General features: G+C 36.4%; 1 protein-coding gene across 3 annotated transcripts in view; it reads right to left on the bottom strand.

Moving 5' to 3' along the window:
* LOC122812364 (beta-1,3-galactosyltransferase 2-like) overlaps nt 1-27,787 on the bottom strand; it is a 320,010-nt gene that overhangs the window by 283,556 nt on the left and 8,667 nt on the right. The window contains exon 2 of one of the 3 annotated variants that reach the window (XM_044084797.1): nt 22,037-22,127. The exons of the other annotated variants lie outside the window; for them this stretch is intronic. The gene's annotated coding sequence lies outside the window, so the exon portion shown is untranslated. The remainder of the gene's footprint in view (nt 1-22,036; nt 22,128-27,787) is intronic. 3 annotated transcript variants of the gene reach the window in all.

Genomic DNA, 27,787 nt, shown 5'->3' with positions numbered 1-27,787 from the left:
CATTTTATTCACATTAGACCATGGTTTTATTCACATTAGACCATGTTTAAGTATGGTAGAAAACCATTAAAATGACAACTGGTAAGAATATTGACTCAGGACTGAATTAGTGACTACTCTGCAGATGTATCGGGACATGACTAGTGAACAGCACATACAGCTGGGGCAGCTGATAGCCAGTATCGACATGTATGAGGGCATACTTTGGGTTACATCACTGCAGTGTGCTGGTAATGTGAGACCACCAGCCTGCCAAGCATTGGTTTAAAGTACATTAGTAGAGGACACAGGTGCATTGCCAGCAAGGTCCATGGATTAAGTTTACATTAATGCATTTATCACATGGTCTAAGCCAAATGTCCACATGAAAGTGAAACACAGTTCACAAACATATTGTCAAAAAGTGAATGGCCAGCAATATTACAAGGAATTATAGAATTGTTTGCTTACGTACTTGTTTTTACAATGAGTGAAGTCAAACTGGGCAGAACCAATTTGTCATGGAGGCATGGTGACAAAAACTTCACAGACAAATGATTCATGCCAGCACCATGGCCTAAAACTAAATGTAAAAAAAATGTATTATCATACCCTTTGGGAAGTTAAATACCCCTGCAAATTACAACATAAACACCATATCCCTAAGAGTAGACTCAGAGGTGAGAGATCTAGATACACAGTTAAACAGTAGATTGAATTTTGACCGCCATGTGTCCACAGTGGTGAGGAAGTCCTTCTATGTGGCACAGCTTATAAGTAAAGGTATGACATCTGCAGCCAAGAAATTTATTGTTCCACTGTACTCAGCCCTCATTAAACCCATAAGTGAGTACTATGTACCATTTGGCATGTACTTGACTAGGCATGTACTACAGCTTCAGCAACCTCAGTGGTTTCTCACAAAGAAAGTACAATGTGTTAACGTGTCCTGTGTGAACAGATTAAAAGCCCTGTCCACTTACTCTGTTTCTTACTGACCACTAAAGGGTGACCTATACCTGACCTACAATGCACTCCCAAATCCAGCCTTGAAGGAGCTGCTACATATCCACAAGGTAAACAGCATGAGGCTCACCCGATCTAGTGATCGAAACTTAGTCAGCAACTCAAACAAAACATGCTGCAGAGACATTCTGTATTTGTCTTTGACCTGACAACATAAGCTGGAAAACCCACTCACCACATTTGTTTTGCCTTGCTATGAGTAAACAAGTCTAGGGTACAGTAATTTCTCTTAGATATAGTTAGGAATATAGTGAAGTATAGCTCACATGTTTTCTTTATTTATTTGAGACTGTCCTGCAATGTTGTTTTAAATATTTCCAGTGATTTTGAACTCTGAAGTAACTGTGATTGTTTACTGAGTATTTCCTTGTTCTTTTATTATTTATTGTTAAATATATTTAAACCTTTCAATTGTGACTGGTCTGTCTAGGAACATTTAAGCTCTTAGTCTACTGGCATATCTATTTGGTGACTGTGCAGGTCACTCCTAATAGCCTTGCTCTTGGTCAAACTACCATTTGAATTAATAGTAACATTACACAGTAAGATTGGACACCCTTTGCTAAGGGCCTTAAAGTAGCTGATAAGTAGTGGCTGGTGGCAGTAAAAACTACCTTATAGTCTGGGCAGAAGGGGGCATAGCTAGTAAACCTGTGCCAGTCTTTCCCAGAGGGTTTTGTGTGTGTGTGTGTGTGTGTGTGTGTGTGTGTGTGTGTGTGTGTGTGTGTGTGTGTTTGTGTGTATAAATGAAACCTCAAAGTGTGTGTGTGTATCAGCTACTTGGATAGGGACACAAAGCACTGGTTGGACAGAGAGAGTGCTGTAAGTCTTGGCTTGGCCACTCAGCTGAGATCTCAACCCTATAGCTGTGCCAATGGGGAGTCTTATTGGGGATCTGGAAAAAGAGGAATAAACCAGCCCCAGACTGACTGTGGTCACTGTGTGTTCTTAAGGGAAATTGCATTTTGCTGTGTGTGTACTTGTCACCCTCCCAGTATGAACATCCCCCACTGTTGCCAGTGGTGAGGATTGAGGCTCCTTGATTATTGGGCCAGTGGTGGGGTGTCACAGAATGTAGAAACAAAATCAAATTCTCCAGAAGAAAGTACAAATTGAGAATTGCCATCCATACTAAGAATTACAACAAAGCCTTCTTCAACAATGTTAGGAACCTCAGCAGTACTGCCTAGCAATGCTCTAAGCATATACAATATAGCCAGAAATGTTATGATGACAAATGAAAATAATTAGACAACAAAAACTGGTCACAAACCAAGTATATCTAGATAGGTTCATATGTTGGTACTAGGCTATCGGCCCTAGGGCCTATACAAGGCTAGCCATAACAATTCCCTGGATATTTCTTCCCACAATATTTACTTCCCTGGATCCCTGTGTAGCAGGGTGACTGACATGATCCCCGGGGTGAATATAGGTTCATAGGTTGGTACTAGAACATAATATCACCCCAGATGGGACTCAAACCCAGAATCCCTGGCTTAGGAGGCCAATGCCTTATCCATTCATCTTCCAAATAATCAGAACAAATTTCATAAGAATTAAAAATTCTGAACTTTTCTAGTTTTAAGTAACAAATCAAATCACTCATGGATGTGATTATCACAGTTTTCAACAAATTAGCTTTCATCATTATAGTGGGTGCTAAAGGGATAGTACAATTTAAAACTGGAACAGAATAAATACTTAATTTCATTGTAAAACAGTTCTCTACATGGCAGTAAATCCTCCGAGTTACCCCTATGCCACCTCTATTAAACTTTAAAACAAAAATAATATTTTCTAAAACCCCACGTATCATAGAATATTTGTAAAGCACATTTGTAGCATAACAGTTCTTAAGTCTAAATAGATGTTCATAAATACATTGTTTCAATTTCCTTTCCATTTTACCTACATAAAATGCATCACATCATGAGCATAAGGCCACATAGACTGCTCTAGTGGTTGTACAATTATAATGCACCAGACAAAGATCTATTTTGGGTAATCACTATCGGTCACATGTGGCCCTTCAAAAATGTATCTGCATATCTTGAATGACCCACATTTTGACAATCTTCTATGAAAATCTTTTGTTTGAGCCTTTTGTTCCAACATGCTCTGCATATTATACAAGGATTTATAAGTAAACCTAGGAAAGAAAAAGTCTTCTCAACTCAAGAGCTGAGTTTGCTATAATGGTAACAAGCAGCTTTCTACAGCTACTAAAACACACTAAGCATTTCAGCTGTGTAACAGGTTTTATGACATTGGCATTCATTTGTGAAAACCATGGTATCCTCATGACTTCATAAATGAATGCCAGTATTACAGTTCTACACCACTGGCACCTGCTAATTGCACCCCCAAACAGCAAAATCTTACCAACTGCCCCTCCATCATCCTACTTCACTGCCTTATCAGTCAAGGCAAATTCTTAGTTGTTCACCACCTCTAGACCATCTCAGCCCCAGACATCCACCCCTTCCACTGCCCCAGACAATTCTTCTATACCCCATTGTACCCATTCAAAAGTTCCCCAAATGTATATGGGCTTCATCAAATGACACAAAAAGGGGGTATCATCTTCATTTCCAAAACAACAAAAAATAAAATTTCATAAATGGATTAAGCAATTCTAAGAACAAAATAGTCTATCCCAGTAAATTAAGCACCTTCCTATATCAAACAGTTATGTAAGTCAGATAAAAACAGAAAGGCTGCAAAAAAGAAATAACATAAAAAATAGTAAGTGCTTCCACGCCCAACTTGGACGCTGCCTCAGACTTTTAATAAACACTTAGGTAAACTGGTTCATAGGTGTGTACTAGGCTAATGGCCCTGGAGCCTTTACAAGCCTCGCCCATAGAAGTGCCCTGGCATCGTGCCACCCGACATTAGTTCCCCGTGCCTCTATCAAGTAGAGCTACTGGAGTGATCCCAGAGGTGAACTTTTTATTTACCATCCACTCATCAAGATTTCTCTTGAAGAGGGCCAGTGAGGTGCTCTGCTTGACATGTATGGGAAGTCTGTTCCAGAGCATGGGCAGTCTCTGGGTTATGAACCTGTCCCTCCAGCATGTTCTGTTGATTGTGGTAATGAGGTTGAGGTCTCTGGAGCGTGTGGTGTGGAGGGATTGTGATTTCTTTAGATGTAGCATTTCTAACAGAGCTGGGTCAGAAATGGCTTTGTAAGTCAAGCAGAGATTGCCTCTAAGTAAGCGATATGAGACAGAGAATAATTGGAGTTTTTTGAGTCTGTCCATATAGGACAAGTGTTTAATGCCTTGGTTTCTCTTTTGGAGGTACTTTTGTAGTCTCTCCAGTTGTTGCAGGTGTTTAGTGAGGTACATTCCAAATGGGGCATTGTACTCGATGATTGACCTAATGAGGGAAGAGTAGAGGGAGACAATAACCTCTTTCTTCCTGGATGTAAACCCGTTGGTAATGAGATGTGCCACATAGAAGGACATTCTGACCACAGTGGCAATGTGGTGGTCAAAAGAGAGGTTGCTGTCAGTCTTTGTTCCCAGATCTTTTTTCTAACATCTACTTTGTTCAGTGGACTACCATCGATGTGATAATTCATGGGAACTGGGTTTTTCTCAAAGGAGATGATGAAGCATTTTTTGGTATTGAGCTTAAGGCCATGGTTCTAACACCAGTTGCTGATCTCAGTGAGGCCTTACTGTAGGATGTCAACAACAATTATTGGGGAGTTAATAATAGCTCCCAACTTGCAATCACCTGCGAACTTTGTCAGCCAGAGTCCCCTCATGTTGGCTTGGACTTCAGAGAAATAGATACCAGACAGGAGAAGACCCAGGACCGAACCCTGTGGGACTCCACTCGTGACTGGTCGGCAGTCTGACTTAGAATCAGCTACTTTCACACTGTGGGTTCTATCTGTGAGCCAGTTTGCAACCCACCTAGTGAAATATGGGTTGATGCCTAGCTTAGTGAGTTTTTCTATGATTCATGAGTGGGGAATGGTATCAAAGGTCTTGGCTAGATCAAGGTAGGTTGTATGAACCACCTTGCCTTCATCCACAACTCTGGTGACTGACTCAAAGAAGTTGACCAAGTTGGGCAGGCATGATCTACCCTTCACAAAACCAAAGTGTGTGGGATCCAGAGTTTGGAGACTCCCTATATCATTGTTTATTAGGTCCATGATGATGCGTTCCATAGCTTTGCATATCAGACTCGTCAGGCTAATGGGGGGATAGTTCCCAGGGTCTGTAGTTGTTCCTCCTTTGTGGAGAGGGATGACTGTAGCAGTGCGCCATTTGGTAGGGACAAAGCCTGAGGTGAGGCTGTGACTGAACAGGGCACACAGGTGAGGTTCCAGTTTACTCTGTAGTTCATGTAGAATACAGCCAGGGATATTGTCAGGTCCCATAGAAGCTGTATTCTTGGCCTTGGACAGTGCTGTTTTAACCTGTGCAGCAGTAATACTGGGTGTCTAGCAATCTACTGGCATTATGATTGGTCCTTTGGGGGGGTAAAGTTGGCACTGAATCTGTCGGCCAGTATATTGGCAATATCTGTTGGCTCAGTATAGGAGGTACCATTGTGCAGTAGCTCAGAGCAAATCTGGGTATTGCCGTGGAGATTCTTTACAGAACTATAGAAGGCCTTGTGGTTGTCTTTACTATTTGCCGCAATTCTGTTTTCATAGCTAGCTTTAGAGGACTTGATAAAGGATCTCCACTTTTTGACGAGGCTGATAAGGGAGTTTTTCCAGTCTTGGGACTTCACCTTATTCTGCATCAGTTTCCTCCTTTAGTTTGTTTATGGCAGGGGACCACCAGATTGGCTTTTATTTTGGAGGAGAGCATCTTGGTTCTATTGGGTATGGCGAGATCCATGCATTTGTGTGTGTGATCATACAGTGCATTTGGTGTATGATTCGGTGGTCATCCAACTATTTGCATGGGTGCCCTGAAGTTAGCCACCTCTGCTTTTAGGAGCCCAAAGTTAGCTTTGGAGAAGTTTTTCCTGGTGGTTACCTTTGCAGGGGGGTGGGGTGAGAGGGATGTGGATTTCAAAGGTGATTAGTTTGTGGTTGGATCTAACTAGGGAGGAAGTGACTTTTGGTGTAGAGCAATGGTCGCCCATGTTAGTAATGACCAGGTCAAAGATGTTGCTGCCTCTAGTGGGGGTAAGACTGAGCTGGTCCAGGGCATTGGAATTAATGAATTCCAGGAAACGTTGGGTAAGTGTATTGATACATGAGTAGTTTTCCCAGTTAATGGAGGGGTAGTTGAAGTCGCCCAGTATGAGAGTGTTAGGTTGGACCCTAATATTCTCCAGGGTCCTTAGGAATGTGGAGTGTGAGTCTTGGGACATGGTTGGGGACCTATAGCAGGCTATGGCCTGAATTGCTGTCTTACCCAATGTTAGCTGCACCTGAAGTATCTCTTATGCGTTATGCTGGACTATCAGTCTGGAGGTGTGCACATCCTTTATGAATATGGAAACACCAAACCTTTGGAGGTTCGGTCCAAGTTCTGGGGCAGAAAGGTGTGGAATGAGTTATAGCCTGGTAATGCAGGGGTGCTTTCTGATGCTTTAAACCAGGTTTCTGTTACAGCACAAATCTCGATGTTCTCCGTTTTAAGAAGTACTTCAAGCGAGTGCATTTTGTAATTTAGACTTCTAGCAATGAGCAGCTCAGATTGCATTAGTTTGGAGCTGTTATGGTGGTAATTTGGTCTTTGGAACACCACCTAAAAAAGGCACTATAGGGGTGGCAAGAGCCTTGGTCAGTATCTGGAAGCCCAGGGGTGACAGATGCAGGCCATCTCTGGAAAAGCATCAAGGTCTGTCAGTCATGTCATCCCAAGCAGACAGATACTGGATCCCCTTAAAATGACACCAGAAACTTAGAAAATTGTTGACATCAATCATTTTCTGCTTGTACTGTGGTATCAGTCTGGGTGATGGTAGGATGCTGCTCAGGGCTAGGGTCATACCCACCTGGGCTACATAACCCGAGAGAGCCTCCATGTCTTTTTTCATGTAGTCCAGGGAAGTACTTATCAGGTCATTCTCACCCACATGTATGACAGAGTCATATTTGTACCTGTTTTTGAGGAACCTGAGTGCGTGTGTTATGTGGCAGATCCTGGCACCTGACATGCAGCTGACTGCTACTTTCTCCTTATTCAACCTAGTGAGTGGGACATCAGTGTGCCTCACTATCGAGTCACCTATGACTAGTGTGTTGGGCATGTTGTTTTGCCTTACTGGCTTTGGTTGAGTGGCACACTGTTTAGGAGAATTATGTGTCTCATGATTAGTGTTGTCTTGTGGTCGAGTGCATTTCTGCCTTGGAGGTCTCTTCTGTTTGGTAGATTTTTATTGAGAGCCTCCACGAAGGTGGGTGTGTGGTTTGTGTTTTTATGTGAAGGCAGTGCTAGTGTGTGTTTTAGAGGGCTATGTGTTCCATGTGGTGTGGTGCAAGTGTTGACCTTCTCCTCTTGACCAGCTATTCGGGTCTTGGCTGGAGAGTGCGTGGCTTCCAATTTGGATATACAAATGCATCTCTCGCAAGTCTGAGTGTTGGGAGGTAAGAGCAGGGGGTTGTCAGTGTACATGAGCCAGTTGCTACATTACCTCAGGATGCCCAAGTTCACCAGATTAATAGGAGAAAGCACAAGGAACTGACATTTAGATATGCCTGGAGGGGTGGGCATTAATAAAGTACTGGAGCTGTTTCCTTGTAGAAAGTTTAGTGCTGGTAGCACTTTTGTGTGCTACAATAATTGCTACAAGAAGTCTGGTAAAGTGCTAGACTAATAAGCTAGTAAAAGTGCAGGAGAGGAGATAACTAGCAGATCTAAGGGAAAAAATGAAGAGCAGACTTTGGCATATCTCAGAAGCTTACAAACAGTCCTGGATACAGCAAAACTGTAGCTGGATGAGACTAGTTACAGGAAAGGTGGGAAACAAGTGCAAACATGGGCTTTTAAACCAGAAAATTGAAAGAGATGGAAAAACTGCCCAAACGGCCAATAAACTACAATTTTGGGGCTACAAACAACTCCTCTTGTGGTAGATAGGTTACCTAGTGCTTACCACTCCCACTGATAAGCTAGAAGGCTTCCCTCCAACACAGAAAGGCTTGAGGGCTCAGAAGCTTACATACAGTCCTGGATATAGCAAATCTGTATCTGGACTAAACTAGTTACAGGGAAGGTGGGAAGCAAGCTCAAATGCAGGCATTTAAACCAGAAAGTTGAAAGAGATGGAAAAACTGCCCAAACGACCAATAAAACTACAATTTATGGGCCAGAAACCACCCCTCTAATGGGGCAATAATTCCCAGGGTCTGCAGTCACTCCCCCTATATGTAGAGGGATGACTGTAGCATTGTGCCATTTGATAGGGACAAAGCCTGAGGTGAAGCTGTGATTGAACAGGGCACACAGATGTGGTGCCAGTTCACTTAGTAGTTTATGTAGAACACAGCCAGGGATATTGTCAGGTCCCATGGAAGCTGAATTCTTGGCCTTGGACAATGCAGCTTTAACCTGTGCTGCACTAATGCTGGGTGCCTAGCATTCTTCTGGTATTGTGATTGGTCCAGAATGTTGGCAATATCTGTTGGCTCAGTATAGGAGGTACCATTGTGTAATAACTCAGAGCAAACCTGGGTATTGCCATGGAGATTCTTGATATAACTACAGAAGGCTTTGTGGTTGTTTTTAGTGTCTGTCCCAATTCTGCCTTCATAGCTGGCTTTAGAGGTTTTGATGAGGGATCTCAACTTTTTGAGGCTAATAAGGGAGTTTTTCTAGTCTTGGGACTTCACCTTTTTCTACAACAGTTTCTTCCTTCTGTTGTAGAGTTTATTAATAGCAGGGGGCCACCAGACTGGCTTCCTTTTTTTGGAGGAGAGGGTCTTGGTTCTGTTGGGTATGGCTAGTTCCATGTTTTTATGTACGTGTTTATACAGTGCATTGGTGTATGATTCAGCAATTATCCATCTATTTTCCACTGTCATGGGTGCCATGGAGTGAGCCACCTCTGTTTTTAGGAGCCCAAAGTCAGATTTGGAGATGTTTTTCATGGTAGTTACCTTTGCGGGGGGTATGGGTGAGATGTAGATTTCCATGGTGATTAGTTTGTGGTCGAATCTAACCAGGGAGAAACTGACTATTGGTGTAGGGCAACTGTTGCCCATGTTAGTAATATCCTGGTCAAGGATGTTGCTTTCTCTAGTGGGGGTAAAAATGAGCTGGTCCAGGGCATTGAAAATGTTGAATTCCAGGAAGTGTTGGGCCAATGTATTGGTGCATGAGTAGTTTTCCCAGTTAATGGAGGGGTAGTTGAAGTCATCTAGTATGGTTGGACTCTAATAGTTTCCAGGGTGCTTAGGAATGTGAAGTGAAAGTCTTGGGACATGGTTGGAAATCTATAGAAGGCTAGGACCTGAATCACCGTCTTAGTCAATGTTAGTTGTACCTGAAGTATCACAGATGCATTATGGTGGGCTACTAGTCTGGAGGTGTGCACATCCTTTATGAATATGGAGACACCACCACCTTTGGAGCTTTGGTCCATGTTCTGGAGCCAAAAGGTGTGGAATGAGTTACAGCCTGGTAGCGTAAGGGTGTTTTCTGCTGGTGCTTTAAATCAGGTCTCCGTTACAGCACAAATGTCACTATTCTCCATTTTGAGGAATGCTTCGAGCAAGTGCATCTTGAGATTTAGACTTCTAGCATTGAGCAGCATGACCCTCAGATTGCATTTATTTATAGCTGTTATGGTGGTAATTTGATCTTTGGAACATCACCTAAAAAGGCACTATAGGGATGGCAAGAGCCTTAGCCAGTATCCGGAAACCCAGGGGTGACAGATGCAGACAATCTCTGGCAAAGCTTTGAGGTTGCCAGTCATGTCATCCCAAGCAGACAGATACTGGATCCCCTTAGAATGACACCAGAAACTTAGCCAATTGTTGAAGTCAGTCATTTTCTGCTTATGCTGTGGTATCATTCTGGGTGACGGTAGGATGCTGCTCAGGGCTAGGGTCATACCTGCCTGGGCCACATAACCCGAGAGCTCCTCCATGACTCTTTTTATTTAGTCCAGGGAGGTGCATCTCAGGTCATATACACCCACATGGACAGTGACAGAGTCGTACTTGTACTTGTTGTGGAGTGACCTGAGTGAGTGTGTTATGTGTAGGATTCTGGCACCTGATAGACAGCTGAGTGTTACCGTCTCCTTATTCAACCTAGTGAGTGGGACATCAGTGTGCCTCACTATCGACTCACCTATGATTAGCGTATTGGGCAAGCTATTTTACCTTGGGGGATTAGGTCGAGGGGCACACTGTGGAGATCTCTGCTGCTTGGGTAGATTTCTATTGAAAGCCTCCACAAGGTGGGTGTGTGGTTTGTGTTTTTATGTGAGAGCTGTGATGGTGGCTGTTTGTGGTGTGGAGCAGGTGTTGACCTTCTCCTCATGACCAGCTATTCCGGTCTTGGCTTGAGAGTGCATGGATTCCAGTTTGGATATATAAGTGCATCTCTCACAAGTCTGAGTGTTGGGAGGTAAGACGAGAGGGTTGTCTGTGTACATGAGGCAGTTGTTACACTGCCTGAGAATGCCCAAGTTCACCAGCTTAATAGGAAAAACTACAGGGAACTGACCTTTAGACATGCCAGGAGGGATGGTTATTATTACTAAGTACTGGAGCTGTTTCCTTACATATTCCTTTTACAGGAAAAATGTCACTCAAGTTGCCTGAGTCTGTACAGAGCACTGCCAAACACTTGAGGGGAAACTAATACGTAGACCCTGAAAATAGAACTGGCCACATATAAAACTTTTACAATCACGAACCATACAGAATACAACTTTCAAATACAAAGTATCCATTCACTGATCTCTTACAATACCTCATATATCTAGCTTACACCATCTATAAAGAAACATTGTCAAATTAGTACCATGTATTATCTCATCATGTTGTTTTTGTTGTGTCTTTCTGCTTTTCCCAGTTAGGGGTCGCCACAATGGAACTCTGGTCTGCTAATGATTGGAAGTAGATTTTTATGCGCCGAGTTGCCAGCCCTTACACCCAACCTTCAACAAAGGTACGCCCATTTACGCATGTCTCCAGACAGAAGACGCTCTAGCTGAGAATCGAATGGGACAATGTCTTATTGTGAGGCGACAACACTACCGCAGAACCACCACCGCAGTCATGTACTATCTCATCATCATTATTGCAAACTATCTCATATACATATTAAAGAAAAATCACCTACCTCCTATGTAGGTGAAAATTAAACAAACTAGATTGGTAAACTATTGAAATAGTTAAATAAAGCTCACATATCATACTTTAACGGTGCAGTGCGCTTCCTATCAAAAGCCTTTTTCTGCAACTGTAATTTATATTTAGAGGCTGAAATGTCTGACACCACCTCTTCTTTTGCTTCAGTATATACTTCTCTCAGAAGCTGATCCAATAATTGTTGCTGTGGACATTTGATATCGACAGCTAGTTTGGCTTCTACTGGTTTAAAATGTTCTGTTAACAGCTTCATGTAAGCTTGTCTCAAGAGTAAGTCTCTGCCACGTCACTAACAACTCAGGAAACATAATTCTATAAATAGGCATTTTTAGGATGAGAAGTCTACTTGGCACAACTTTTAAATATAGGCATGCCTCAAGATTTTTTTTCTGCCACAGTATCTTTATAAATTTCATTAGGTTACTTTCTAAATCTGTATTTATCCTTCTGGTTGCCTCTGCATCATAAGTCACATCTTCAGTACTGTTCACATCATAAGGATCATTATATAACATCCCTGTATTCTTTCCTTATAAGGCCCATTATTAAGTACAACGTCCCTTTCGGCATGTACCTCACAAAGCACATGCAGCAGCTGGAGAGAACAAAGAGGTTCCTCATCAGGAGAATCCATGGCCTCAAACATCTACCCTACACAGACAGGCTAAAAGCCCTGTCCCTCTACTTAGTATCTACAGACTCCTCAGAGGGGACCTCTGTCTGGCATACAAAACAATCTCAGACCCCACCTTGATGGGACTGCTGCATATCCGCAAGTCAAGCTCCACTCGAGTAACCAGAACGCACAACCTCAACCTGGTCTGTGACATCAATAGGACTTGTTGGCAGGACAGATTTGTGTCCCAGAGACTTCCCCCTTCTGTGGAATAGACTCCCTCTCTTTGTCAAGCAGTGTACCTCATTAACCCTGTTTAAGCACGACCTGGATAACTGGATGGGGAACAGAAAATACACCCCGGGGATTCCACCCGTGTCCTTGCTAGACAGGGGCATCAGGTGCTGGCTTGTTGGAACATGGGCTAAATTCTTGGCTAGGCTTGGGGCAATAGCCTAGTAACTTCCTATGATCCTATAACAACAGAGGGTTACCTTTTGCCTGTATTAATCTGGTTAAAAGATCTGATTTTGTTTTTACATATGAAAATTAATTTTTATTTTAGCAGTAGGCTAATGTTCTTAAGAATGTAGGTAATTTTTTTGGTGTTATGTGAGTATATATGCTTTAGTTAGGGAGTCTCATACAAAAATAGCCTCTCTGCTTATAGGATCTTAGTGATCAGATTTTATGGTGAGGAAACTTATGAATGGACCCTGCAGAGTAGGTCAAGTTATGAATGAAGCAAACCCAGATTCCAAGATGGCTGCCGACTAGATTGGTCCCTACTCTCTGAGCTCCTCACAGCTATTTAACCTTTAGTGATTTTTATAACTTTATATCAAACTTTTTCCTCAGTTTTTTCAAAAAAAAAAATTTTTAAATCTTTTTCTACGTATTTGGATTATTTTTGGCTTGGAATTTCTTATCCTGGGACTTATTTTACCTCAGAACAACTCTGATATTACAACTGTTGGGCCACCTGCTGCTTCAGGCTATTTCTGGATCCTGACATCCTGTCAAGTGCACTTCATTCCTGGTCATGGCTACAAAATCTGACTCCATGGGGACTCAACCTACAAAGGCCAAATTTTCTTCAATGCTCTCTCCTGAAAAAGACTCCAGTTCAAAAAGATTAAGGACATCCAAACAATCTACTGAAACTTCCAAAGTAAGTAATAAAGACTTAATTGACTCAAACTTTCACTTAGAGGAATTAAAAGTAGCATTAAAGCCTATCCAAAGTGCCATCCAAAACTTTTCAGAACAGTTTGCAGATTTTAGTAAAACTTTAAAACAAATAAATGACAGAATGGATTTGATAGAAAATAGAAATACAGCTCTAGAGATAAAAACTGATACATTGGAAACTGTTCTTAAATCTAAAGATAAGATTATTTCTGATATACAAACTAAGCTGCTGGATTTGGAAGCCAGAAGTCGAAGAAATAATATCATTATCCGTGGCTTGCCAGAATCTTATGACAATAAAAATTTATTATCTGTGACTAAAGACATTTTTGAAACACTGTTAAACTGTGAAACATCCTCTAAGCCTATAATTGTAGAGAGAGCACATAGAGCTTTACATTCCAGACAAGATTCTTCTTCACCAAGGATTATCTATACTAAATTACTAAACTTTCAAGACACTTTCCAAATCCTGGAGACAGCTAAAAGTAAAAAACAATTTATATGGAAATCTCACAAACTGTCATTTTCCCAAGATCTTCCTTCTCAAATAAAATTAAACAGACAAAAACTTGCACCTTATTGTGCTGACTTGATAAAAAGAGGGATAAGATTTCGTATGTCTTATCCAAATACTTTGTCTTTTATAGTCAATGAAAAAAGATTTGTGTGTTCTGATCCAAAAGAGGCTAAAGACATTTTTGTTAAAACATTTAAAAAGCTACCAGACAATGTGTCATAATATGTTACTCTGAATGAATTTTAAATGTGATATATTACAGTCATGTTTCATGTTTTAGAACACATATGTCTGTTATTATCTAACTTTATTTTTCCTTTTTTCCTAATATGTTAAATGGAATGGAGATATATTTTTACTTGTGATTAACAAGGATTAATATACCTTAGATGCATATGTTTTGCAGACATGTGAAATGTGGTCATGTTTTTTTTTTTTTTATTAAAACTGTCATATAGCTATTTTTTCATTATTCATGAAGAAAATACATTAGTTTCTTTTTAGTTTGTGTTTAAAAGTTCCCCTTGCAGTTGTGTGGTTGATGGAGGGAGGATTTTGCGCATCTCGAGACCTCCTGAAGAGAAAAATCTTCTCCTGAAGCATCAGCTGCATCTGTATTGCAGCACGCACCTTCTAGGAACGCTCGGAAGACGTGGGTGACATCATCATTCACTGCGGACAGCTGATAGCGCCACATATGTAGTGGTGTGTATCATAAATAATCAGTAAGCGGTGAAAAAGTCTTTTATTTCTATTTCCACACTGATAGAAGTATTATAAATATGCGATGTGCATTTTTTACTTCAGCGGAGGTTATTCCCATTTCTTTTACAATGATTATCCACATTTCCCTTTTTAAGCCACTAATCTGAGTAAAGATACTCAGTGTTAAATGCGGACATATGTTCAACCATTAAGACAGGTTAGTCCTATTGATTACAACCACGCAAGAGTGGATTAACAAGCATACACATTTTAAAGTTATAGTAGTGTTAAATAATACATTTTTACTTCACTGCTTGCTTGTTTGTTTAGTAATTGGATGTATTTTAATAAATATATTATGGGGAGAATGTGCATTTAAGTTATGCCTAAGAAACTATTAAACTCAGTTGAAAAGTTTAGATAGGATTGAATCTAAGCTTGTTGGCTATAATACACATGTTATGAGTAACCTGATTGAATGTCTTAGATCTTGCTTATTCTGTTTTAGCTTAACAAAAGATACACAGAAGAGAATGTATTTCGTGTATGATATATTTAATATTCTGTTGCCATATTACTTTCTTATATTTTAAAAGGGCAGTTTAACCTTATATACAGTAGATTTAATGTCACTAATATTTTAAAACAAATCTTTCAAAATGTATAAATTTGCAATAGTTTTCAAGAGAATAGGTATTATTCAGTAGTTTTTATTTGCATCCATATTTTATCACTAGATGGCGACAAACTACATACATTATACAGTTGAATACTGAGAGATGTTACTAATACCAGCAGTTTTGGCAGTTAATTTTCATTTATATGGGTTTGAATTATAAAATCTAGGTCTCATAGAGAATATACTTGCCATATTAGAAGTAATTTTAAATGACTATACTCTAATTTCAAACATTTCTTGTATTAGCTATTTTCCATAATGACTACTGACAAAGTCATTGTAATTAATTATATGATTATAGGTAATTGTGTAATCTTGTTTTGTTTTACTCTATTTATAGTTATCTTTTTATATATAATTAAGATACCAGCTTGTATATGATATATTTGCTGATAGTTTCTCATAGGATTATTAATATATACAGTAATGTGATTATATTAGTCTTTTAATAGTAACATATGTTATTTTAAATATGTTTGATTCTTTTCATAAATATTTGTTATACTGGTATGTTAAATACTTGAGGAAATTCATTTATCACTATATAGTTTTTCACCTAAAAATAGGAGCTTGTAGTTAATTATATTAAGTAGGGATTGAATATGTTGGACATCTTGAATTTAGTTTGTATTGTAAATAGGTTTAGTAATGTATTACTGATTTTAATTTTTGTTAGGTTAATATTGAGTATTCTCTATACAAATTTCATACTTTTACGATCTAAAATTTCACCATTTAATTTATTTACATTTCATCTTCCTTTATCATTGGGTGTTTGGTGGGTAGGCACTAGGGTTAGGATAAAGGATATAAATAAATCTCATAATACTTTTGATATTATTTTTCTTTTACAGGAGATTTTTATTAATGTGATGTCATTTTTAAATACTGTTCATTTAAAATCTGTTTTTTTTTAACTTTTCCAAATGTACTGATTTAATTGTGGTTTGGACTCTAGTCTATGGTTTCTGGGCAGTATCAATAATAATGGTAAGCTTAGAATATGCCATTTGACTTAATACTAGATTCCTGGAACGTTAGAGGTATTCAAGACAAAGCAAAAAAGTCATTACTGTTCCATTTGATTTTCAAGTCACAAGCCAATATTTGTTTTATTCAGGAATCCCATATTCCTCATCTTGATTGGAATAAAGAGAGTAACAAAAAATGGATTAGGAAGATTGTAGCTTCAGGGGACTCATCGAATTCCAGAGGAGTAGCAATAATTATTAAGCAAAAATTTTTGGGGAACATTATAGATGAGAAATTTGATAATGAGGGTAGATGGTGTTTATTTACTACTTCCATTCATGGTCTTGATAAACCTCTTTTAGTTTTAAACATATATGGCCCATGTAATTCACAACATTTGTTTATTTTAAAGATTCATAAAATTCTCACATCATATAAAGACCATTATATTATAATAGGTGGAGATTGGAATGCAGTAATAAACCCAGAAATTGATCATTCTCGCTCTGCTGTCTCCGACAACTATCAATCAACTATGGCTCTTAATGATTTGATGGAAGACTATAGTTTAATGGACCCAATACATACTGTTAAAATCCCAAATAGAAGTGATATTTATACATACTACTCTAAATGTTACCATTCATGGTCCAGATTGGATTTTTTTCTAATTTCTGATTCTATCTCAAAATATATTTTAGATTTTAATATTGAACCTAGATTCTTTTCTGATCACTCAAGAATTTTGCTAAATCTAAACATAAATAATAATACTAAAAATAAATGCAATATGAACAAATGGTCTTTAAATAACAATTTACTACAAAATGAAGAAATTTGTAAACAATGTTCTGAAATTTTACATGAAATGGAGGCCAATTTGGAATCATCAGATATCCCTTATGACATACAATGGGCAGCTTGTAAAACGAGATTAAGAGGTTTATTTATCAGTAAAGTGGCCTATTTTAAAAAACTTTACTCTAAGAAAGAGGAGTTTTTAAAATCTAGAATTCTATCCCTGGAAAAACAACTTAGAACAAAATATGATTATTCTATAGAAAAACAAATTCTTGAAGATCAAAAAGATTTAATTTTGCTTCATCAACATAATCTATCTTTAGCTGAACAAAATTTACTGGCTTCATACTCAGAATGGGCTCAGGTTCCCTCTAAACTACTAGCCAGAATTATTAAAATTAATGTTAATAGACCAAAAATATCATCTTTGTCTTATAACAATGGATTATATAACACAGATGAAGAAATTATCCAACTCTTTACTACTCTTTTTATTGATCTATATTCAAATTCTCCTAATGCTGGTAATGAGAATAATATAGAAACCTTCTTAGATTCTCTGCAGTTTCCTAAACTAAATGATAGCCAACAAAGTTTACTTTCAGCGCCTATATCCTTACAAGAAATCTCAGATTCAATTGACAATCTTAAATCAGCTAAATCTCCTGGCCCGGACAGATTCACTCCGGAATTCTTCAAAACCTTTAAAATGGTAATTCTTCCCTTTCTTTTCAAGGTGTATAACTATATAAGACTCAATGACATCTCAGATATTCATTGGAATACTTCTAAAACTATCTTAATTTTGAAAAGTAATAAAGAAAAATCTGACCCAGCTAACTATAGACCTATTTCTTTAATAAATATAGATATTAAGATTCTATCATCTATCTTAGCTAATAGATTGAAAAAAATTTTACCCTCAATTATCTCTAAAGATCAATCTGGTTTCATGTCTCGCAGACATGCTTGGGACAACACATTGTCCTCAGAGTCTATCATTCACCTTATTAAAAAAGACGCAAACCCATTATATGCACTGATCATGGATGCATCAAATGCTTTTGACAGAGTCTCTTGGAATTTTCTTTTTCAGACCATGTCTTGTTTTAATATTCCTTCATTTTTCTTAAACTTCATTAAAATATTATACAAAGACATGTATACTAGACTCTACATTAATGGTCATTTTTCATCTCCTATAAAGATTACTAGAGGAACAAGACAAGGATGTCCACTATCTCCTTTTCTCTTTAATATTTATTTAGAACCTTTATTGTTATATATTATTCAAAATACTTTTCACAATGTCCCTAGAATACTTAATACCAAAATTTATTTCTCAGCCTTTGCTGATGACCTAATAATTTACTTTCAAACTCCTATTTCTGACTATAGAAAAATAACTAACTCTATTAATTACTTCTCTTCAGTTTTGAATTATCTTTTAAACTCTTCCAAAACCTATATATTTCCTTTAAATCATTTGGTACATAATACATGTCTGTTTTTGGACCATCAGTTCCAGTTTACCTATAATATAAAATATTTAGGTATTAACTTAGAGCACAATAATAAATCATCTTCTCAAAATAATATATATAAAATTTGGAATTTGATGTTATCTGATATAAACAGATGGAAGCTTCTAAATCTTTCGCTTTTATCAAAAGCTGCGATAATTAAAATGAATATTTTGCCTAAATTCCTTTATCAATTTATGTCATCCGATCAGATAATTCCGAAATCTTTCTTTGACTATGTAAACAAGGCATTGGCTAAATTTTTATGGTTCCCCAAATCTGTCAGAATTTCATATTCCAGACTATCAGTTTCTAAGGACAAAGGGGGTCTGGGTCTTCCTAACTTGTATCTCTATTATCTGATAGTTTCATCCAACAAACTCTTCACCATATCTAATTTCAAAAATATTACTCATATAAATCACTCTTTATGGATAGAAATATGGTATAAATACATCATTTCAAAAAATATAAATCCAGAAGCTCTTCCCTTTATCTCTTTGGACAACATTTGCACCAAAAATGTATCCGTCTTTATTAAGCAAAAAATCAATGCCTTTCAATCTTTACTAAAAATGTGCAATTTAGATAAGATCTCTCATTATATACAACCAATTCATCTAAACCCAAATATAATGATTGATAATAAACCTTTTGACTTAACAAAATATCCTCTTATAAAAAATCTAAAAATTGGAGACATCTTGAAGCATCTTGACCTTCCTTTACCTGTTTGGCGTGGGTCACTGAAAGTTAATTGGAACTATTCACCTATTCTTCGTCAATTAAGACAAATAATCAAAAGTAAGTTTTTATGTATAGACCCAACAGAACTTCAAATGAATAATCTCAACACAATTATCAAAATGATATCTTCATCAGATAAAATGCTCTCAAATTCCTACAAGTTGATAAAGTGCTTAACGATAGAAAACAATTGTCTTTTATCTAATACATGGCTGAATTATAATTCTAAGATTTCTGAGTCTCAAAAACTTTTGGCTATCAGACATACAAAGGAATTTATCCCTTTCAAAAAACTATTATATACGCAATTAATGATTTATAATGATGCCTATTATACCCCTTATAAATTAAATAAATTCAATCCAAACAAATCTTCATCATGCTCTTGTTGCTATCATCCCCAAGCTGATCTACTTCATATTCTGTGGTATTGTCATTTTTCTCATAGATTATGGACTTCTCTGAAAGTCAGACTACAAGGAATGGGATACCATAAATCTACGTTGTCCTGGGAATTTGCCATTCTTCATATTCCTTTAACTCATCTATCAAAATTAGACACTCATGTTATCATTTTTATTTGCTCTTTATTAAAACTTTACATTACACAAAATTGGCTTGATCGCACCAAACTAAATTGGATAACCTTTCAAAAAATGGCTTATTCATATATTGATGCACAAGGGAACATAGTTAGAAGTCCAAATAAAAAGGCATTAAAGAATTTGGTATTAGAAAAAGTGTTAAATATTATCAATAGTTAATGTCATCACATTGAGTATTGTTTCATGATGGTATTTTTCTTACAGTGTTTTTTTTTTTTTTTTTTTTTTTCCTTTCTCTTTATCTGTTCAGGATACCTTACTTGTATATAGTGTATATATTTAGTAATGTTTTATTATTATTGTTATATGTAAACTCTCCTGAATGATTGTCTTTTAGTTATGAGTTGCAATATTCCTATTCAATTCTACTTACATGTACAAAACTCCTAAATGTCTGTTTTATAAACTGAATAAAAATTTATTGGAAAAAAAAAATGAATGAAGCAAACCCATTTAGTGTATTATATTACCATCTAGAGGCTTTTCTTAGGAAGTGCACCGCACTGTTAAAGTATGAGATGTTTAGCTTTATCTAAGTATTGTACTTGTTTAACAGTCTAGGTTGCTTAATTTTCACCTACATAAGGAGGTAGGTGATTTTGTTTTTGTTATTTTTAAATATGTATATGAGATAGTCTGCAAAAGTGACGATGAGACGATGCATGTAGGGAAAAAATGGAATTTGTTACCTTCTAATATAACAAATATTACATCATTGCCTCTTTTCAAACAAAATATTAAACTGCATTTCCAAAATCACTGGCTTTGTTCCTGTAGTAAACCTGATTAACTTTCCACTAGTACTACCTAAATTTAAAACTATCGCTCTTACTCCTTTCTCTTTTCTCTACTTGGCTTTCTTTTCTACCCCCTCTGCTTCTCTACCTGTTATCTACCTTAACTTGCTCTCTTATCCACAATCTATCCCTTCCTTTTGACCCTTATTTTCTTTTTACTCTACTTTCCTTACCTCCAATCCTTGTTTACATCATCTGATAAGTATGTGTCAACTTGTATAATGGTATCTGGACTGTAACTGTATGTTATAGTAATTAACACAAGTAGTAGTACTTTACATTGAAGGGTTTGCTTATTTTTGTTTTTTACTAACTATATTATCATTATTATTATTATTATTTTTGTATGATGTTTTTTCTGCATGTATCTTACTTCTGTGGAGCTTTTCTCCCCGGGCTGCTACTGAAAATGGAAATATCTCCAGCTAGACTAGCCCGGTCAACAAATGTAAAATAAATAAAATAAATAAAATAAAATAAAATGGCACTAATCTGACAATGTTTTTAATGATGGAGTAAGCTAGACATATATTACTGTAAGAGATCTGTGAATGGATACTTTGTATTTGAAAGTTGCATCCTATATGGTTCGTGATTTTAAAAGTTTTATATATTGGGCCTGTTCTACTTAAGTGTTAAAGTCTAAGGAAGCATCCAGGAGGAATGGGAAAGTGCGTAATATTTATTAAACATTATTTGTTTCATAGCTGTGTTTGCAGCCTTTCTGTTTTTATCTGACTTACGTATTAAGCAATTTCCCATTATTATGAATAAAAACAGTTATTTTAGACCAAACAAATTCAACCCTGACAAAACTGACAAGGCTTCATCCTCTAAAGAGGAAGACAGCTCACAAACAACGCATTTGCACCGATTACTGCAAGTTACAAATACTGCACGTAGTAAAAATAACGCTGCACCCACCACTATTAATGTGGTTCATCAATGGTCAGCAGTAAATTTCCAAACTATTTTAGACCCCTTTCCTTCAACAAAAACAAATCCAGCTAAATATGCCAACATTTTAAAAGCCCATAAGCAGTTACAAAAATCCTACATTAAAAAAATCTTAAAACTGTAATAAGCACTTCTAACATCCCTAGTGTTGCAAATGCATACTGTTGCAGACGCCTTAAATAAAAAACTGTTTTTTTTTCTGTTTTTTCCTTGGCTTGATCCTATACAACCTACTAATGCAAAAATTGCTAAACTTTGTTCCTTTCCATTTATAGACCACACATGACAATAAAGTAAGATTTATTCAGAATGCATTATCTGCACAAATTATCCTAAATTCTCAGGCATCTTTGCTCATAACAGCTCAATATCCTCTTTCTGCTGCAGCTAGCTAAGTCAAAAATTAAACCAGTTATTTCTGTATTATTAGAACAAAGTATCATTGTTCTTACTAACAGTCCTTGTAATACACCTATTTAATCAATAAAAACACAAGTAAAAACACTTATAAATTTGTTCAAAAGCTTAAAGCTATAAATGCAGTAGTTATACCTTCCTTCCCTCTTGTCCCTAACCCTGCTATAATTCTTAGAAATATACCACCTTCTGCCACCACCTTTTCGGTTATGAATATTTCCTCAGTTTTCTTCTCCATTCCTATTCATCCGGACAGCCAGTACTTGTTTGCTTTCACCTATAAAAGACAACAATATACTTGTACATGCTTATCACAGGGTTATATAAAGTCTCTTACTTTATTTTCAAAAAAAAAAAAAAAAAAGTTAAATAAAATACAATTTCCCTGTGGGTCTATTCCTATACAATATGTAAATGATTTACTTTTAGCTTCTAATTCTTTGACTGCTTGTCAAATAGAGACTATTTTTCTACTTTCCATCTTAGCTAACTTAACCTTTAAAGTCAATTAAAAAAAATCAACTTTGGCAGCCACATATTTAAAACATTTCATTTCTAAAAATGCACGTCACATTTTACCCTCTCATATTACTGCCATACAATCTGTTCCATATCCTACTACTTTAAAACAACTTAAAGCATTTCTTAGTTTAGCAAAATACTGTAAAAAAATATGTCTAACTATGCTAAAATAGTTAAACTTATTAAAAAAACACACATAAACCCCTCCCATGGCAACCATGCCATAAACAAGCGTTTACTAAACTTAAATCACAACCTTTAGATCCTTTGGCTTTAACATTGCCTAATCATTGTAAAGTGTTTTTTTTTTATTATTTATTTATTTTGTTTTGTAAATGCAATAAAGTAGCATTAAAATTACTTGTTTTTATGCACATCTTCTTTCTGTTTTGTAGTCTTATCATTTCCATGTATCTTCAGCACAACTTCAGCATAATCCAAAAGCCATATACCACATTTCTCCTAGTAATTTTGTATGTCACACCATTTTCCAAATGACATACCCTCCAGGCAAAATAAATAAAACCTTTTCAGGTCTTGCTTACCACCTCTATAGCAATTCGCCTCAAAAAATCTACTACCTAAATTCATGCTTTCAATATCAGACCTGCCCTACCAAAAAAAAAAAAACACATTCCCTGCAACCCACTAGCTGCTGACTTGTCAAACAACAAACCTGTTTCTTCCCATACCAGACAAAAAAAAAAGTAAAAAAAAACATTTTCCCTAATTCAAACAGCCAGGTGCTGCTCATAAAAGTCATGTCACAACCTTTCTTGTAAATCCTGTTCAAAAACCAAGAGCAAGTTATTAATCACAAAACAGACTCATTTTAAACCAATTCCAACTTCAGATTCACCTAATTGTTACTAAAATAATAACATTTATTATTCATTGTGTGCTCCTGCATTTATAACCTCTGGTAATACTGTAAGTACTGTTCAACTTCTAAAATGAGTATTAAAAAACAAGTAAAAAACAAAACACCGGTGCCCCAATGTTAACACTTTCAAAGCTGTAATAAATATGTATGCAAAGACGTTAAATGTTAGCAGTTGTTAGGTATGTGTACATATTCCTACTTCTTATAAAATTGTATTCCCCTGTTTCCAGTCCCTGCTACCAAAAACTAAAAAAAGGGTAGTATTTTCAAAAATTGTGCTATATAGAAACAAAAAACCTTCTTGACAAAATGTTACCATATTTAGTAAAATTGCTGCATTTAAACTTTCAGTAGTTGTCAAAGGTTATACTTGCCTTGGTAAAAATAAAACTATAAAAGTTAGACATAGCAAATATAATGTTATTAAAAGAATGTGCAGTAAACCTGCAGTAAAAGGCATGGCTATGTTTAAAGACTATTATTTTATTTGTGCCAACTTAAGTTATACCTGGCTGCCAGCAAATTAATCAGGGACTTGTTACATTAGTAACGTTCTTCCAGCCATACAACATGTTAATGCCTTGCCTAAAGGTAAAATTCGTAATACATAAAAAACACAAAATGTAAAAAATCCAGTTAAAAAAATTAATGTTTCTTAAATCTACCATCATAATTTAAAGCAAACAGCAATAAAAGGACTTTCTCACATAGACCTTGGTAATAACATAATTTCTAAAGCAAAAATATAAAAATATGGGACTGTCAAATCAATCTAAAATTAAAAAAATTGTCTAAGTTACTAAAAGTATTAAGTAATGCCACTTTTGAGGCCATTAGTTTAATTAATGTAAAAATGTGTGCTATGTGTGCTGTTGTGTTACAAAATAAAATGGCACTTAATTTCATGCTTGCAGCTAAAGGGGGTATCTGTGCACTCATCCACAAAAAATGCTGTGCATTTATTCTTAATAATAAGCATGCCGTACGTAACCATCTAAAAATTATCCAAAAAATTACTAAACTATCAAATATCAAAAAACAAATAGTTCACAATGGGCATAGTTCACCAACTTGTTTTCAAAATAAAAAAAAAAAACTTGTTAAAATTTCTTATGCTTTTAGCTATTCTCATTATACTTGTATTTTTGTTCAAATTCTTATGCAAAGCTTTAATAACTAAACTAATTGCATCTAAATCTAAAACAATATTACATAATTTAAACACTAAAAAGTTTAAAATAGTATGAATGATAAAATATACTAATAAATGTCAAAATAATAAGTTACTGTTTAAAATGTAACACAAGTATGAGAAATTATACAAAAATTAATATATAAGTTGTTGTTGTGTCTTTCGGCTTTTCCTGGTTAGGGGTCGCCACAGCGGAACTCCGGTCCACTAATGATTGGCAGTTGATTTTTAAGTGCCGAGTTGCCAGCCCTGATGCACAACCTTCAACGAAGGTATGCCCATTCACGCATGTCTCCACGCAGAAGATGCTCTAGCTGAGAATCGAACCGGACAGCGCCTTACTGTGAGGTGACAACGCTACAAAGTATAATGCTTTCTAAACATCAAATACAAATTGTAAAGGGTTAAACTTCATACTGAAGTTAAGCAGGAAGTGAAACTGTATATGACATATTATGGTCTGTACATGTTTATAAATTTTGCTGAAACTGCTAGATAGCCAGAACATGTGAACAGATTAAAATGTATCAGCCTGCTTAAGACTGCATTGCTTCTAGTTTCTCATGAGAAAATTTCACCATTGTAATATTAGTAATGCTGAGTTGGGAAAAGGATGTCTTAAATAACTTATTTCTAGCACACTGACATATTTCATTTTAGATATTTAGTAGTGTTCTGATGAATAACTATATTTACAGCTTGTAGTAGTAAACAACTTTTTATTGGATGCTGGCAGTGGACTGATAGATAACACTTGCTATTTTCACTTGTATTATCCTATAAAAACATCTGGATGGACTTGTTCAGGGATCCTTTACTGACTTTGGTTCTGTCTCCCACACGTGTGATCTAATAAATGGTTAAACTTTGCAGAGATTAAAGTTATTTCATTTCATGATTAATATGTTTGAACCTTAACATGCCAAAGGCAGTTGCCCCCTTTGCCCCACCCTTGTTATGGCTCTGTGCTTTTCTCCATTAAACAATAGAAATTCCTAGTGAAGTCTTTTCGTGTAACAACACCTCTGGATGGACTGAGTGCAGTTGTAAGGGTTCACAAAGGAAAATAAATCCAGGTGCTTAGATGCTAAAATTTGAGATTCTAAACTCTGACACTCTTATAGATGCAGGGGATAGTTTTAGTTGAGAATGAGTAAGAAGCCTCATAGTTTGGAAAAATGCAACAAAAGTTAGCGATATAATATTTTATTCAAAATGAAATGGGACGAGTGTTCAAAGAGCTTTGAAAAGTGCGACTGATGCACATCTACTACTTATTACTAGTCATGGTTCCTGACATGAAGTAATGTCATAGTTTAGGTACTACTTAATAAGAGATCGTTTGCTATCTCCATTTATAACGGCCTCATAGGTGCAGATTATACTGCAAATGGTGATTCACAGAGCCCAGTGTTAGTGCCTCCGACTCTTCTTACATTACTCTCAGGCACAGGTTACATTAAAATGATGGTCCATAGGACTCAATCTTATCCTCATTGTCTTTTTTGCCCTGTATTAATAGTCTCCCTCCCTTGGAACATTCCTCACCTCAGCATAAGCTTATGCATAGGTGATATTTTCTTCATGTATACTCATAATTCACCACAACAAGCAACCTCATTATTTTTTATTTAAGAATGAAAATGTATTAAGTAATGTCAGGTTTACATGACAAACATTTGGCATTAATGTTTTTGAACAATACAGTAACACCACATATGAAACAAGTAACCTCATCATTATAGTATGATTTCTCATTAATCTGGAATCTTCTATATGATAGCCAACTAACAATCACTTTGAATCCTCTATTATGATGTTAGCACCACCCAAGAGACTGTCAAGACTGACAGATATTCCCCTGTCTCATGCCTCTGACCCCTGCAGAACTTTGATTCCTTTTAATACACTATAAAATATGTACTTAATACTCAAACCTTCAAAGAGTTCACTGGCAGATACTGTCCCATTAATCTGACCTAATAAACTCTTTCATTCTGACTTCCAACTCCTTTCTCATACTAACTTAACTACTGTAGTCATATGTGAAAATGCCTGTCATAAGCATGCTCTTGTATCTTGGAACAGGTTAAATATATAGAATTATGATTGGGTCACCGACTGTACCTTACTTACTCTGTGTTCAGGAAATGATTGTCAAGAAATTGGAGAACCTCAGCATCTATGTTGGGAACACATAGTATGTAGTTATAATCGGAGATCTAATCATAATTCTTTGCAATGCATGGACATTTATCTTCTCTTTTTACTACAAATTAGTCAGACATAATCTAAAAAAAATGTTTTGTGCTGGTAAAGCAGTGGGGGTGATGTTGATGTCATTTCATATTCCCCATGCACGGGAAGCTGTTTAATTCAAAATGCCCTGTGTAATTTAGTAGACAGCAGGTATGAATGAGAGGTGAAAAAATATTTCTACCTGCTACTGCTGTTTACTGCTCAGCACTGTGTGCTTTAGTGTAGACTAGACCCTAACAACACGTAAGGGTTGATTAGCAATTAAGCACCACTCTAAATGTTGTTAAGGTTGGGTCTTGTGCTATAGCAATGCTGAACCAGGTTGTAATTTGGCCATTTTTAGGGTACTCATGGTGCCTCATGGACGACAAGGCAATTACAGCCCTGACTACCTTAATGGGTTCAAGAAAGAAGTTTAAAAACTATCAGGTTAAAGAATACCACTGCACTTGCTTTAGAGATATTAATTAATGTTTGATCGATTATCCTTAGTTCCTCTCCATGTATTAGTACACAGTCAGATAATACATTACAGCTGAAATAATGCTGCAGCTGTTTGTTCTGAAAACTTGCATTTGTTTGAATTTTTGTAAGTAATGTTTATGCCTTTTCATATTCAGACACTTCATTATACTAGTGCTAATGGGACAGTTCTCTGGTCTGAAAACTTGTGTATGTCTTGAAAATGTTCCAAATATATATGAAAATGTTCCAAATATATATATATATATATATATATATATATATATATATATATATATATATATATATATATATATATATCTACTTCAATCCATCAAACTTTTACAAGTTCAAACCACATATGGCCGAGACCATATGTTCGAACTTGTAAAAGTTCGAAAACTGACATAAACCTACAAAAAACAAAAAAACATAAAATTAAACATCTATAGCGGGGGGGCATAGCCCCCTGCACCCCCCATACCCCCTTACTTAAATATACCAACTCTGAGATCGCACTACATTGCAGAAATGGGGGATCTTCCCTTTCCGCTCTGTACGGAGATCTCCATTCAGTCAGATCGGACTTTTATAAGTTCGAGCATATGGTCTCGGCCAT

This window comes from Protopterus annectens, chromosome 9.part0 (genome assembly GCF_019279795.1).
Source record: "Protopterus annectens isolate FY-2018-M chromosome 9.part0, PAN1.0, whole genome shotgun sequence".
NCBI lineage: Eukaryota > Metazoa > Chordata > Ceratodontiformes > Protopteridae > Protopterus > Protopterus annectens.
The sequence above is the reverse complement of the archived record's forward strand: the minus strand, read 5'-3'. Positions and strand labels throughout refer to the sequence as shown.